The following is a 16088-nucleotide window of genomic DNA, read 5'->3' on the forward strand; positions in this document are numbered from 1 at the left end:
GTCCAACAGGCCACAAGGAACTGATTTCTGCTAACGACCATCTGCGTTTGAAGCAGATCCTTGCCCAGTCAAACCTTGAGATGAGACCAAAGCCATGCCAATACCTTGATTTCGGCCTCATGGGACCCTGAAATAAAGAGTCCTGACCCACAGAAGCTGTGAGATAATAAATGTGTGTTGTTTTAAGCTGCTAAATTTCTGATAATACTGTTATGCAGCAATAGATAAGGGATAACCTTATGCATTTTCTCTTGCTGTTCCTTTTTTTCCTCTTCATTATCTTCTTTGTTTTAAAGTGCCTCCTTTCGGGCTTCCCTGGTGGCGCAGTGGTTGGGAGTCCGCCTGCCAATGTAGGAGACACGGGTTCATGCCCCGGTGCGGGAAAATCCCGTATGCCGCGGAGCGGCTGGGCCCGTGAGCCATGGCCGCTGGGCCTGCGCGTCTGGAGTCTATGCTCCCCAGCTGAAGAGGCCACAGCGGTGGGAGGCCCGCGAACCGCAAAAACAAAACAAAACAAAAAAATAATGAAGTACCTCCTTTCTTCACTCTCTTCTCTCTTTTTTAGAGAACTAAGCTGACTTTTCTGCCAGTCTTAGTCCAGAATGCTCTCTCTCTTCTTTAAATACAGCAAGTAATAACTTTAGCATGCATCTTTGCCTAGGATTGAGTGAAAAATGGAATTGTATGGGAACACTTGGATTTGTGGAGTCAGAGAGACTTGGGTTTAGAATCCTGACCTCTCTACTTAACAGCTACGTGAATTGAGGCATATTATTTAACCTCTCTGAGCTTCACTTACAGTAAAATGGGTATAAAAATAATGAACCAGGGTGGAAGATTTTAATTTTAGGAATTTACTTGTAGCCAAGCTGCTTCTTCTAAGGGCACCTCTAAATACTGTGTACTCAGCTGAGCAGTGGCAGCATCAGTAGCTAATGGTTCTCTCCAGCAATGCCAGCTAGCGTTAACTAGCGTCAAATATGAAAGGAGTCCTGATTGTAAAGGAGTCCTTCACTCTCATATCGTCTGGGAAAAATACCATTAGATATTAAATTTAAAGTCCTGGTTAGGTCTTATAAGAAAATGTACTTATTTATTTGGGGATGGGGAAGACTTTACATATTTCATTTAATCTATTAAAATAAAGGGAGATTTCAACTTTGCTTTCATTTCACTTTTATAATCCTTTAAATAGAGACTTGACCCCATTTTAGCAGCCTCTGATAGAACACACACCATTCATTTAAAGAGTATTCCTAGTGTTTATTTTGGGCAAAATGCATTTTATAAAATTCACCTGTCCTAGAAATAGAAAATATTTTATAGAGGAAAGTAGCTAAATAAATTAGGGAAAAAGAAACCATTCCTTATATTATTTAAAAAGAGAAGAGAAAACAGAAGTAGGCTACTCCCAACAGATACAGGAGATGTAAGGACACTTTACTTTTTTTTTTTTTTTTTTTTTTTTTTATCCAAACAACAGGAATCCCACTGCAAAAATGTTGGTGCGTAATAATTTTTTTTTTTTTTTTCCTTGCGTTATGCGGGCCTCTCACTGTTGTGGCCTCTCCCATTTGCGGAGCACAGGCTCCGGACGCGCAGGCTCAGTGGCCATGGCTCACGGGCCCAGCCGCTCCGCGGCATGTGGGATCTTCCCGAAACGGGGCACGAACCCGCGTCTCCTGCATCGGCAGGCGGACTCTCAAGCACTGCGCCACCAGGGAAGCCCAGGACACTTTACTTTTATTTTTTTTGAATTTTATTTTATTTTTTATACAGCTGGCTCTTATTAGTTATCCATTTTATACATATTAGTATATATATGTCAATCCCAATCTCCCAATTCATCACACCACCACCCCCCGCCACTTCCCCCCCTTGGTGTCCATACGTTTTCTCTCTACATCTGTGTCTCTAGTTCTGCCCTGCAAACCAGTTCATCTGTACCATTTTTCTAGGTTCCACATATATGCGTTAATATACGATATTTGTTTTTCTCTTTCTGACTTACTTCACTCTGTATGACAGTCTCTAGATCTAATGGAATATTACTTAGCTGTAAAAAGGAATGAAATTGGGTCATTTGAAAGGACACTTTAAAGGCCAGGTGTCCAGCATGTTCAAGTCTGCACCCCAGGGCTTGGCAGTCCTTGTATTTACAACTTCTGCCTAGTGGAGAGAAAATGAAGAATAAAAGGCCTCGTGAAGAGAATAAGGCAGAAATGAGAGGACAGGAAGGAAAGGGACTGGGAGGAACACTTTTTTCGAGAAACTTCACCCTCCTTTTTTTATTCAACTCTTCTCGAGAGCTGCACAAGCTGATCCAAGGCCTCTAAGAAACAGGATGAAGCCTACATGCTTAGCATTTCTCAAATAAAAGATCCTAGGGCGGGGGCTTCCCTGGTGGTGCAGTGGTTGAGAATCTGCCTGCTAATGCATGGGACACGGGTTCGAGCCCTGGTCTGGGAGGATCCCACATGCCACGGAGCAACTAGGCCCATGAGCCATAAGTACTGAGCCTGCGCGTCTGGAGCCTGTGCTCCGCAACAAGAGAGGCCGCGATAGTGAGAGGCCCACGCACGGAGATGAAGAGTGGCCCCCGCTTGCCACAACTAGAGAAAGCCCTCGCACAGAAACGAAGACCCAACACAGCAAAAATAAAAAATAAATAAATGAGGCAGAAGGAAATAACTGCCCTTTAAAACAGATTTTGAAAGGATTCTACTTATTAAAAAAAAAAAAAAAAAAAAAAGATCCCAGGGCTGGTGTCAGCAGTTCCTAGGGTGTTTGTTCGTCTAATGAAGTTTATCTTGAGAAGACAGGCTCGGTGGAGGTAAGTAGGGAAAAAGTAAGTAATAGGTACTTCTACGTAGTAAGTACAAAAGGGAGGGGAAAAAAGAAGTTTATCCAATAGGAGAGGGTGTAACAAAGTTTAGGAAAGGATGCGAATGTGAAAGTAGAAATAGTAGAGACTTTTTTCTGGTCATTAATTCCTTTGGACTGTAATGTTGGAACAGGATTGTGGAGGCCATTTCATTGCTGGGTCATAGGGAACTGGGTGGAAGAGGAGTTTGGGAGAACATATAGGAAAGCTGGGGCAGCACTTGGGGGTCTCCTCTGGGCACTGGCCATTTGCCAACTGGTTCAGAGGAATTTCAATATTTTAACATCTGGAATGCCCATCCTGGTGCTTCCTGGCCTGAACATCAGCCCTGCCAGTGTCCCCGCCCAGGAGCCCCCTCAGGTTCTTACTATAGTTTCCTGGGATCAGTGGGGCCAGTAGCTCAGCCACTGGGCCAAATGCCCCTCTTCAGTTTTCTTCTCTAGTTTTGAGCTGCCTGAAAAGACGTACTGAAACGCTATATTACTTTTCCTTCCAAAGAACAACAACAACAACACACACAGGTTTTAAAGGAAATCCACTGTATGATAAATCTTGGTCCACAGTTTGACAGTTTGCTCATCCCATAAAAAAGTTTCACAAGGACCATCCCAAAGTTAGAAACTCCAGAAACAAAGACATACCATGCCTAAGAAAGGAAAACAACCAGTGCTCCTTTAGGAGCACAGACTCAACATAGACGAGTGCATGGACGTCACCCAACTCCATGGAATAGAATCCCTCCACCACCTCCCAAAGTATCCTCCACAGTCCTCCATTTGAAACCCTCTATCACTATGTATAATTTGTGTATCCCTGACTCCAGTATTGTCACTGGGCTTGGTGCCATCCTGCTGTTACCTTCAGTGCCCGCAGGAGAGTTGCTTCCACCGGGTGCTTGTCATATGCAGTGAGCCCTGCTACTGCTGCTTTCACTAGACCTCCCAAAAGCAACCACTGATATCTTGGATCCCCACAGCACTTAAGTGGCACTCAGCCCTCAGTGTCCTAATGCTGCACTGTGTATTGTGCAGGAGAGTATGAAATATCCCTATCTGTCTTGTCCAAAGTGCTCAGACATGGTCTCAGTTCCCAGCTCTAGGAACATTTTGCATGACCAATCTCTGCATATTGTCCAAAAACCTCTCTCCCTTGGCTGACTCTGGGCTCTGGAAGACGGATGGAGTACCTAAAAGAAGGCTAGCCTTGGGAAGTCCCTGGCGGTCCAGTGGTTAAGACTCACTGCCAGGGCCCAGGGTTCAATCCCTGGTTGGGGAACCAAGATCCTGCAAGCCAAATAAAAAAAAAGCTAGCCTTTTGCGCTGTTAAAACTAGCCTCCTGCCAACATAGCTCCAATGTGCTGAAAGGATGTCTGTCTCCTTCTTGGCCTTGAGTTGCATTACCAAGCCTCCTGTCTGTTTTCACAACCTTAGTACATACCAGGAATCATAAAAGAAATAGGAGAAAAAAATTTGCCCATCCATGGGAATTCCCTGGTGGCACAGTGGTTAAGAATCTGCCTGCCAATGCAGGGGACACGGTTTGATCCCTGGTCCGGGAAGATCCCACATGCCTCGGAGCAACTAAGCCCGTGTGCCACAACTACTGAGCCCCCCATGCCACAACTACTGAAGCCCGTGCACTCAACTACTGAAGCCCGCACGCCTAGAGCCCGTGCTCCACGACAAAAAGAAGCCACCACAATGAGAAGCCCATGCACCGCCATGAAGAGTAGCTCTCGCTCACCACAGTTAGAGAAAGCCCGCGTGCAGCAACAAAGACCCAGTGCAGCCAAAATAAAAATAAAAATGGAAATTAAAAAGTGAAAAATAAAATATTTAAAAGAAAGAGTATATTAAAAAAAAATTAGCTCACCCATGCCCTGCACCACTATGTCTCCTAGAATTTTAAAGAAACTGTACTTTCTGTTTATATTTACAGAATTTCACTCCCTCTCGCTTTCCCTCTCTTCACCATCAGTTTTCCCCAGCAACCCTTGGTCATGAGCCCATGCGGAGAGTGAAGACTTGGCTCAATGAAGAATGTGAGTAGAAACATCATGTGTTACTTAAAATCTTTCCTTTCTAGTGATGACTAAGGCTTTGGTACTAGATTAAGCTTGTCTGCTTCTCTCTTTAAATTATGACTTTTTTTCCTTTTTGGCCACACCACATGGCATGTGGGATCTTAGTTCCCCGACTAGGGATCGAACCCACTCCCCCTGCATTGGAAGTGCGAATTCTTAACCACTGGACCACCAGGGAAGTCCCAAATTATGACATATTTTAAGCATACAGAAAATACCAAAATTATATAAAAGATCCACAGTCCTATTCCCACCACCAAGATATAATGAATGTTTATATTTTGTGGTGTTTAAATTACAGGTAAAGTTAAAGACATTTCATTCCCCTACCTCTTTCTGAAGAGGTAGCTCCTCTGCTGAAGTTTTGTGTGACCCAAGTACATGCTTTTATAACTGTATTAGACATTTATGAACCCATAGCTATGTATAATATTGGTTATATAATATTAGATATACAATTCATGTGTCTATAGATATTAAAATATTAGCTATATTGGTTTGGGTCTTCAAGTTGTACATTAATGGTATAACACTATGTTACTTCTTTTCTTTGTTCAACAAAGATATTTTTAAGTTTTATTCATTTTCTTACATATAGAGCTTAAGTAGTTTTAATTGCTGTATTTTAGAAATAAATATATCACAATTTATCCATTAGTTTATGTCAGTGGACATTTAGATTGTTTCAGTTTTTTAGTATTACTAATAACGTGTCACTGAGAGTTTTTGCTCTATGGATCTTACAATTGAGTAAAAGTTTTTCCGGGTTAAATTCCAAAAGTGAAATTGCTGGATAATGGTATATGCATCTTCAACTTGAGTCAATATTTCCAAATTGACTGATCTCCAAGCTGTTGGTGCCAACATACACTCCCTCATTCTCTCCCAACATTTAGTATTATCAGTCTTTTCTGATAATCTGATAAATGTCAACTTATTTTAAAATCTGCACTACCCTAATTACTCAAGAGATTGAACATCTTTTACCTAATTATTGATCATATGGGTGTCCTTGTCTGTGAATTGACTTTTCACATCTTTTGCCAATTTTTCCTTTCTTTATGAATTTGTAGAAATTCTTTATATATTCTGGGTACTATGTGGGTTGTCTTTTGTGAAACAGAAATTTTAAAATATCTGTGTAATCAAATATCTGTGTGATCTATGTAATCAGATCTTCCCCTTCAGAGTTTGTGCTCTTGGGGTCTTGTTTCAGAAATCTCTATCTCAACATCACTAAAATAGGCTGCTGTATTTTTTTCTAAACATGTTAAAGTTTGTGTTTTATATTTAGTTTTTAATTTACCTGGACTTTTTGTACAGCATGATACTGAAATCCAGTCTTATCTTTTTCCATGTGGTTAGGCAATTTCTGTCACCTGCCCATCTATACGCGGCTCTGGTGTGGGTTATCTATTCTTTTTCTGGTATTCTTGTCTCACACTAAACCATGCTGTTTTGATTACTCTAGCTTCATGAGTTTTGCTTTCCTTCCCCTTTCTTATTTGCCTTGAAAACTATGTTGCCTATTCTTTACTTTTTCATATGAATTTTTGGATCAGCCTATCAAAGTCCATGAAAAACCCCGTAGGGATTTCAACTGTAAATTGCATTAAATGTAAAGATTAGTTTGAGGGAGAAATTGATATTGTTGAGATGGCAATTCTTACCATTCTTGATCATGCTGTAGTCCCAGTTTACTTAGGTCTTATGTGTTCTTCACTGAAATTGGTTTACTTTTTTCCCATAAAGATTTTTGCATTTTTCGTGAAATTTATTTCTTGGCATTTTTGTAATTATTTGTTGCTAGTTTATAAGAATATAATCGATTTTGGTATCCAGATCTTGTATTAAGCAACATTACATGATCTTAAATGTGCTAACTGTAACAAGATTTTCATGTCCATAATCTTTAGGGCACGATGAGTACCCCAAAGTCAAGACTAATTATAAAGTCACAGTTGAGACTGAAAGTTACAAAGTGACATCTAGAATTGTGTTTGTCCTTTTCAGTCTTTTTGTCTCTTTTTTAAGTATCTTAGTCTCTTCCCTCTCTCCCCCCCTCCTCTCACACTGACTTGGACTTCCAGTGACTTGTCTGAACGTAGTTTTAAGTCTAGTTCAGACTCAGTCAAGTCGTACAACAAGGTTGTACGACTTGACTGAGTCTGAACTAGATTTAAACAAGGTTCTGAAGAGAAAATTGTTGTCCTTTCCCATCAATTTTGGTAAAATCAAAATTAATGGTTTAATCATTATAACCAGATAAATATTATTCACAGCAGAGCCACACATAACTTTTTCTCTTCTTGTATCACATGTACTTGTCTTAGAGTTTATAATGCATCTGCTAACTCCCAAATGATTTCTCTGTTGTTGGTTTGGCCTGGTGATCATTGGCTATCGGTTCATATTTAAGAGGAGGTACTGAAAGGCTGGCTTCAGCCTCTGAGTGTATAAGCAGGGTTTGTTGACCCATGGGTATTACTTTAAGATTATTTATTTAGTTACAATTGTCAGTATTTTCTCTCAATTATTCTACTGAGCTGGGGTGGTGCTATGAAACAGATGTTTGTGTCCACCCCTACCCCCCAATTCATATGCTGGAGCCCTAATGTGATGACATTTGGAGATGGGGCCTTTGGGAGGTAATTCATTCATGAGGATAGAGACATAAGGGGATGAGTGTCCTTATAAGAAGAGGAAGAGAGTCCTGTCTTTTGGCTCTCTACCATATGTAGATACAACAAGGAGATGTTTATCTGCAAACCAGGAAATGGGTTCTCACCAGATCTGCCGAGCACCTTGATCTTGATCTTAGCCTCCAGTACTGTGGAAAATAAATGATTGCTATTTAAGCCACCCAGTCTATGGTTATTCAGCACCCCAAGCTGAATAAGGTGGGGAGGGGATATGTAAAGGAGTTATAAGCAACCCATCAGGAAAAGGGGTTGCAGGTCTCCCCATTAATATACAGATTTCAACTTAACTCTTCTTTTTTTTTTTTTTTTGCCATACGCGGGCTTCTCACCGTTGTGGCCTCTTCCGTTGCAGAGCACAGGCTCCGGATGCGCAGGCTCAGCGGCCATGGCTCACGGGCCCAGCCGCTCCGCGGCATGTGGCATCCTCCCGGACTGGGGCACGAACCCGTGTTCCCTCCATCGGCAGGCGGACTCTCAACCACTGCGCCACCAGGGAAGCCCAACTCTTCTGTTTTTAACCCAGCCCTTGCCAAGTCTAGGATCCTGGAGTCCAGTGCCCACTCATGACAACCTCTCCTCAGAGTAAATCTCAAGTCATCTTTCAGAGAGTTGGGGGAGGGGAAGAGGAACAGTCACCTGCCCTTAAGAGCCTTGCAGGGAATTTGGTGAGGGGTGTCTATAGCTTCCTAGTCAGATGTTTAATATATCCTCTTGTTTTTAGTGTCATACCCCTTTTTCCCTGTTCACAGTTACCCCAATTCCTGAATCTCTGTAGAATTCTATTTTCTTCTCAATATTTTTACTGTGAGATTAAAAAGCATTTTTTTGTTAATACAAAAAGTTGACAAATAACATCATACGTGCCTGTTCAAACATTACCCCTACTCCCAGTTTCTTGTTTGTCTTTTGATCTTATTTATTGGGTGTTTGTCATGCAAAGTTTTTTGTTTTTTAAAATGAAGTAAAAAATGATGGCTCTGTGTTTTGTGTTACAGAAGTCTTTCCCACTTCATGAATGAAAAAATATTGTCCTGCCTTTTATTCCAGAACTTTGTAGTCTCTCACCATCTTTACATTTTGGAGGAGGATTAGCAATTAATGTAAGATTTCAGATAGTGGCAAGTATCCAAAATGATTCTTTCTTTCCCGCTGGCTATTTAGTTGTTTCAGCATAATCCTTTGAATTACTTATCCTTTTGATGATGATTAGAAATAGAACTTTTACTTTAAATTCTTATTTGACTTGATGTCATTTCTAAGCTTCTATTCTTTACATAGATTTTGTGTGTGTGTGTGTAAATTCATGCTCCATTATCACACCATTTCAGTTATTACTGTAGTTTAATAATAGGTTTAACTATCTGAGGTTGCTAATTTGGGGTTTAATATTAGGTTTTGCAATCCTCCTACAGCAATCTGGAGAATGTCTCAGTAAATGCTCAGGTCAAAAGCCCTGCAGTAATCCTTTCTCTTTTTCTTACATGCTATATTCAGTCCATCAGCAAATCTGATTTATTCTATCTTCAAAATATATCCTGAATCTGACCAATTCACTACCATTCTGTCCTACATGAAGCCGCCATCATTTCTTTCATCTGGGTTCTTGCAGTAGCCTCCCAAATGGTTTCCATGTTTCTGTGCTTGGTGTCCCTGCAGTTAGTCTCCATACAGAAGCCTGTGTTATATGTAAGTCAGATGTCAGCCTCCTGCTCAAAAACCTCCAGTATCATCTGATCTTACTCAGAGTAAAGACAAATACTCACAAAGCTCTGACCTCATCACCTCCCACACCCTCTCAGCTCCAGCCCCAGGGGCCTCCTTGCTATTCTCCAAACACATAAACAAAAAACACTTAGCATAATTTACTCCAGGTCTTTACAATTGCTGTTCCACCACCCATAACTTACTTCCCTCAGATGTCCATTTATGTTGGCAGCAGAGAGGGAAGAAAGAGAGAAAGAAGTGCAAATATGCTCATGTCATAATTCTTGAATAGGTAGTAGTTAGACACTATCTAGAGAAATAGAGGAGAAAGTCTATTTCATAATAAATGTAACAACTAAAATAAAAATATGAACTTCCCAAAATTGTCAGATGAAAAACACATACCAACACAAAACAAGCGTAGAGCATGTAGTGACAATCTATTTTTTAAAAAAAACTAAAAATAAGAAATAAATCATTTAAAAATGATAGAACTAAGACTCATCTAACTATTGTATCCATAGATGGAAATATGTTAAGACCTATCGATTATCTATTATTGACATGTATACACTGATGTGTATAAAACTGATGACTAATAAGAACCTGCAGTATAAAAACAAACCAACAAACAACAAAAAAAACCAACTAATACTAAACTTTCTTTGGGTTATTTGTATGGAAATATGTTAATATGAATGTTTCAGACATCACATGAAATTTCTAAAACTCTTATATGTTCTGGTATAATGTTATAAGTCATAATTCTAGTTATTACTTTAAAATGTATATCTCAGAAATAACTATAGTTCCTTGTCAACTGCATTATTATGAACTTTCATCAAATCTTTAACCATGGTCACTTTTAAGCCTTTTGTCATTTACAGACAGTTCTGGGTGTACTCTGATGCTTCTGCAAAAATGTTCCTATAAAAGTGTTTCATGTTCAAGGAATTCATGGAAAAGACTCTGACAAGTACAGGTTTCTGGTAACTGACTACATTGCTGAACTGAATGAATAAGCATTTTCATAACTCTAATGGAAAACTGATGAATTCATAAAAGTGCTAACAAAAGATCAAGATGAAAAAAAATTAATTACATAGGACTGAGTGAACTGATGAGGATGATTATAATTTTTGTGACTTTCTGTTTGAATAAAAAAAAAAATCCCACAAGGACTCGGAGGCAAAAAATATACAAATCAATATTCACTGCAAAGTAAAGGAGGTGTTACAGTGGAGGATTACTGGACTGAACGTCAATATTATGACATAGTATGAGTGTGTTTCGTGTTTGGTAATTGCAACATTGTTGCTTTTGTTGTGGTCATCCATTTACAATGCTTGGTGTCAGTTTATTTATCTCTTGTAAAAATAAAATACAGAAAAAAAAAAAGACTCCGGTTGAATTATATAACCATGAACATTCTGTACTTCTCTGTGTATATTCTGCACATAGAGAAAGTACTAAATTAAAATTACTCAGAAACTTTGTAAAGAAAAGGAGGAACAGAGATATTCTAGGAAAATACAAATAAAAGAAAGTAGGGGTTCCGATATTAATATCAGATGAGCTTAAATTCTGGAAAACAGTTACAAAGATGACACTTTATAGGGTGTGCAATATACAATGAAGTCCTTACAGATAGTTATGCCCAATTTATATGTACAATTTGACCAAAATTGTTGGAAATTGCAAGTGAGGGTGGGGGGCGGTACCAGTGGCAGAGAATCCAGAGGCCCCTGTATTGCTCTCTATAGCCTTGAATCATCATTTAAGTACCACCTTCACTTTTTAGGACATATCCAAATACTGCCTGTAGTTATTTACCTTATGTTTTTCTTTAAAGTGACACATTCCTTAACTGAAATAAGTTTATAATGGTAAACTTTTTAAATATTTTTAAAACATTTTTACAATATAAACAATGGTAAATGTGAATGTCTTATAAAACAGGAAGCTATTCCTCCGCTCTGAGAATGTAGTTCTATTTTACCAAATTATTTAAATGAAGCCAAAAAAATCTACCTTATTATATAAAATCTGATTTTTCAACGTTAGCTTAAAGGGACAAACGAAACATGCCTGTGACTCTTTTGGCTGTGGGTCTACCAGTTCTTTGTGTTAATAGGTGCTGGGGACACACAAAAGGAAGCCTCCTCCTGGACTCCTCCCTCCAATATCAGCCAACTCAGTGCCCTCTACCTCTTCTCCCTTTATCCTCAGCCACTGATAACACCACTTATGACTTATCTGGACTGTAAACTCCTTAAGAGCAAGGATTATGTCCTAGCATCCCTCTCTCCTTCCCCTCACCTACCAGAGTTTCTGGTACTTACCAGGGGCCCATGCATTTATTTGTTTGTTCACTCATTCAACAAATGTTAGGTAGCAGGGAAACAGAAAAGACTTCATAGCTTAAGTGAAAAGGCTTATAGTAAGTGTAGTAAGGACTCAGACAGAAAATATGCAGAGTTCTGTGGGCTGCAAAGAAGGGGCACCTGATCCTAACTGAGGGAGTAGGGACGGCTCCCAGAGGATGCAATATCTGTCTGAATTGATTCTTTGATTCTTGGAGAAGTTGTATTTATTTAAAAAAAAAAAGTGTGCAGAGGCATTCCAAGAAGAGAAACCAGCTTGGTATGGGATCTAAATTATGGGAATAGCTGACTTCTAGAGCATGAGTTGGGAATGTTGAATGATGGTGCCGGAGGGTAGTCAGCCTTGGTCACGAAGAACTACATTGAATCCTTAACTTCCTACGACGCTGGCACACTACACACCCTAACACCTCCTCACTTTTTTTTCAGTGGGTTTCCCCCAAGGCAGTCTATAATTTCTTACTCTTTCTTCTTCCCCCCTTTTTTTTTTTTTAAAAAAACAAACTCTTAAGCATTTTATTATGACTCAGTTTATCATTTTTTAAAAAAAATTTATTGAAGTATAGTTGATTTACAATGTTGTGTTTAATTTCTTACTTCTTATTTCCTGACTGGCAACATCTCATTTATCCTTCATATACCAGTTCAAATGCCAGTTTTTCTGGAAAGATGATCTCAACCTCTCTATAAGCCTTAAGAATGGAATTTGAATTGATTGAACTACTGTACTCTGCATATACTTTTATTTTAGTTGTAATTATTTTGTTTTATAGTTATTTTTATTAGTTTTCCAACTAGGCTGGAATCGTTTTAAAGTCAAGGGCCATTTTTAAGTACATGTATTCAAAGCATCTGTTAACATATTTCATATTTGTTCCTTGAATGACTAAATATCTGCATATTAGTGTTTTGGGAGTGCAAAAGGAAAAGGAGATTGTCCTTGACTTCTCAGAGGAAATAGTATTTGTTGGACATTGAGTATAAGTAACGTAATACACAAAAAAGAGTGAGGGAGGGTATATCATGCAAGTGGAATAGCAGTAGCGAAGATGTGATTTCTTATTAAATCATTTGGGTTAAAATGATTGCCCAAGTGATTAGTGGGGATAAGGAAAATTTGATGGCATTTGCATAGGAGGAAAGTTGTAATAAAATTCCATTTCACACTGAACTTTTCTTCTGTTGCTTTACCTGTGTCCAGACATTTTTGAGGTGGCGAGGCTATTTATTTGTGCTAGTGCTGTTGAACAGATGACTATGACAGGTCCTTTATCCCTGAGTGTGTGTATTTTAAGACTCAGTTCGTGATTGGCTTTCTCACACACTCTTTTCCAACTACTGAAACCCAAAGGGCTCCTTTATCCTTTCTGAATTCCTCTGGACTTTTTGTTGGTACATCTTCCACAAAGGCATGATTATTACTTTTGCAATTGCACACCTTATATTTTGATTTTTATCTGTAAAGTGACTTTTTGACTTGCAGCTGATACTTGTAAAACGTAAAATATTTACCACATATATAAATACAGACAGAGAGAGCTGACTCTTCATTTTACCCTCCCAGAGAATGATGAGTATATTGAATCCTTCTTACCAAGGAGGAAAAAAAAAATCTCATTACTCTTTGGAACATTAGAAGATTAAGGCTAGAGAAATGTGCTTCACTTGAGAATTGTATTATTTTAAATGTTTCCTATCATTTAAGATGTGTTTGAAGGCAATAGGAGATTAGAAAATTTTTTTGATATTACACATGGACTTTCATGAAGCCCTTCCTCTGCAAGTGTGCATTTTTCTGTGCCTACTGATAAAGAACAGTCTCAGATCCACTTGCTTTGATCTGCTTATTATCTGGAGTTTGATTCTACCCTTAGGGTTTACATTCTCCTCTTTTTTTCTTAGGACACTAATAAGAACTTAGCTGGATGAAACGGCTTCTTTGATATCCAGTGGTACACTCCCATTAGTCAACCGTACTGCAGTTTTTCTAATCTTGATTAAATGTTAATGAGAAACTTTTGCAAAAGAGGCTTTGCTCCACTATACCTAGTACCTTGCCATAGAAATGTGTGGCCAGGACGCCCCCAGGTGGTCATAGTAACAAGTACATGGGAATCTTCAGAACTTTGCATTTCTCCCTAGGCTTTTTCATCCTTTGGAGCAGATGTTAATAGAAGAGGCTAAAGGACAAAAGGGGAAGGAGAAAAATGTAGGAATGTTTGGGTTACTTCTCTCAGCTTAAATTTCCAATCTTATTATCTTTGTGTGGTGTGTTTATTGCTTCTGTTTTTTTTTTTCTAGTTTCTTGCTCTGGATGTTGATCAAAGTGTGTAACAATCCAAGCAGCCTTACACTCAAAACTAACTATGCAACTTCCCTGGTGGCGCAGTGGTTAAGAATCTGCCACAACTACTGAGTCTGTGCTCTAGAGCCCGCAAGCCACAACTACTGAAGCCCGTGCTCCACAACTACTGAAGCCCAAGTGCCCTAGAGCCTGTGCACCGCAACTACTGAAGCCTGCGTGCTCTAGGGCCCGTGCAATGAGAAGCCTGTGCACTGCAACGAAGACTAGCCCCCGCTTTGAGGTTAGTAGCCTCAACTAGAGAAAGCCCGTGTGCAGTAACGAAGACCCAACACAGCCAAAATAAATAAATAAATAACATAAAAATAAAAAGCAAGACAAAACAAAAAAACTAACTATGGTTGGTTGACTATAGTTCTGACCAAACAATCGTTTTTTTGTTTTGTTTTGTTTTGTTTTTTGCGGTACGTGGGCCTCTCACTGTTGTGGCCTCTCCCGTTGCAGAGCACAGGCTCTGGACACGCAGGCCTAGCCGCTCTGCGGCATGTGGGATCTTCCCAGACCGGGGCGCGAACCCGTGTCCCCTGGCATCAGCAGGCGGACTCTCAACCACTGCACTACCAGGGAAGCCCCAAACAATAGTTTTTGATCAAGAAAAGGTTTCTTTGAATTGAAATGGTCGTGGTAGATGCAATAGCAATGATTCCTACAGCATTTTGATACACTGTTAAACAGCTGGACAATAATGGATAATAATGAGTAATTGAGTATACCTACCAGCTGTTGAACATGGTGTAAAGTGCTTCACATGCATTTCATCTTCACAAAGGCCCTGTGAGATAGTCAGTCCTATTATCCCTGTTTTATAGAGGCTCAAATAGGTTAAGTGGTCTGATCAAGTTCACACAGTGGAAAAGGCAGAGGGCTTACGGAAGAAAGGAGCGAGGCCCTGTGGGGCAAGACTCCAGCCTCCATGACTTGCCCTGAGTTCCAAAGGGTGTATTCAAAGAGTTGCTAATCAGGGGAGGAGCAGACAAGAGACCACATAAGGCAAGATTAAAGGGACCAGAGAAGCTCATCAAGATTAGGAGAATGATCACCCAAGAAGAGATTTAAGGAGTGAAGGCCCTGCTCACACCCTAATCTTGTCAGAGACCGCACCCTTTGAACAACTGTTAAAAACCCTCATCAAACCCTCTGGGGTTTTCAGCACAGGAGTACAGAGAAGCTGAGCTTTCGGTAACACTTAGCTCTTTGCTTTGTTAGGGACCTTTCAGCATGCTCATTGCTGGGCAGTGAATACTGAGAATGATTTTGGCATAAATGCCCACTTAACCTTCCTCTTCAAAATTACTTTATAGTGTAGCTTAATTTAATACATCACTATTTCTACTGAGCTCATGAAACATTTCTGTACAGATCAGGTGTTTCTTCATTAGGCAGTGACAATACATAACACCATTGATTTGACTTCTTGGCTTTGCTGGTGAAGTGATTAAGGTTGAATACAAGATCTTTTAAATTTTGGCTCAAGCCATAGGGCCGGCCTCTTTTACTAGGGTTTAATCCTGACTTTGTCCTTTCACCTGATGAGTCAGGGATGGCAACTGGATTTCACCTTGCACATTAAAAGCCAGAAAAAAAAAATACTATTAATGAGATCGTGCCACAGGAAGGTACACTGCAGATATAACAAGCAGTAGAACCAGTCAGGACCATCTCAGAGAAGAGGACAAGGTGGATCACTCCCAGCCTTGAACCTTGCTGGCCCTCCTTCCCCTTCAAACATTTTCTCATCCTTCAGCTCTTGTCCTGACCTCTGGGTCTGGATTTTGGCCCCTTGTGCTCTTACACTTATCTCCCTCATATCTCTAGTCATATTAATAATGGCCTGATTACTTGTCAGTAACACCAACCTTCCCCCTTCCTAAGAGTTGGGGGGGTCGATAAACTCCATAAGGGCAGGAATTGTTTCAGTTTCTTACTAACAGCCTGGCAAACCGTAGGTGCTTAATAATTATTTGTAGA

The sequence above is a fragment of the Lipotes vexillifer genome, unplaced genomic scaffold (assembly GCF_000442215.2).
Source record: "Lipotes vexillifer unplaced genomic scaffold, Lipotes_vexillifer_v1.1 scaffold202, whole genome shotgun sequence".
Taxonomy (NCBI): Eukaryota; Metazoa; Chordata; class Mammalia; order Artiodactyla; family Lipotidae; genus Lipotes; species Lipotes vexillifer.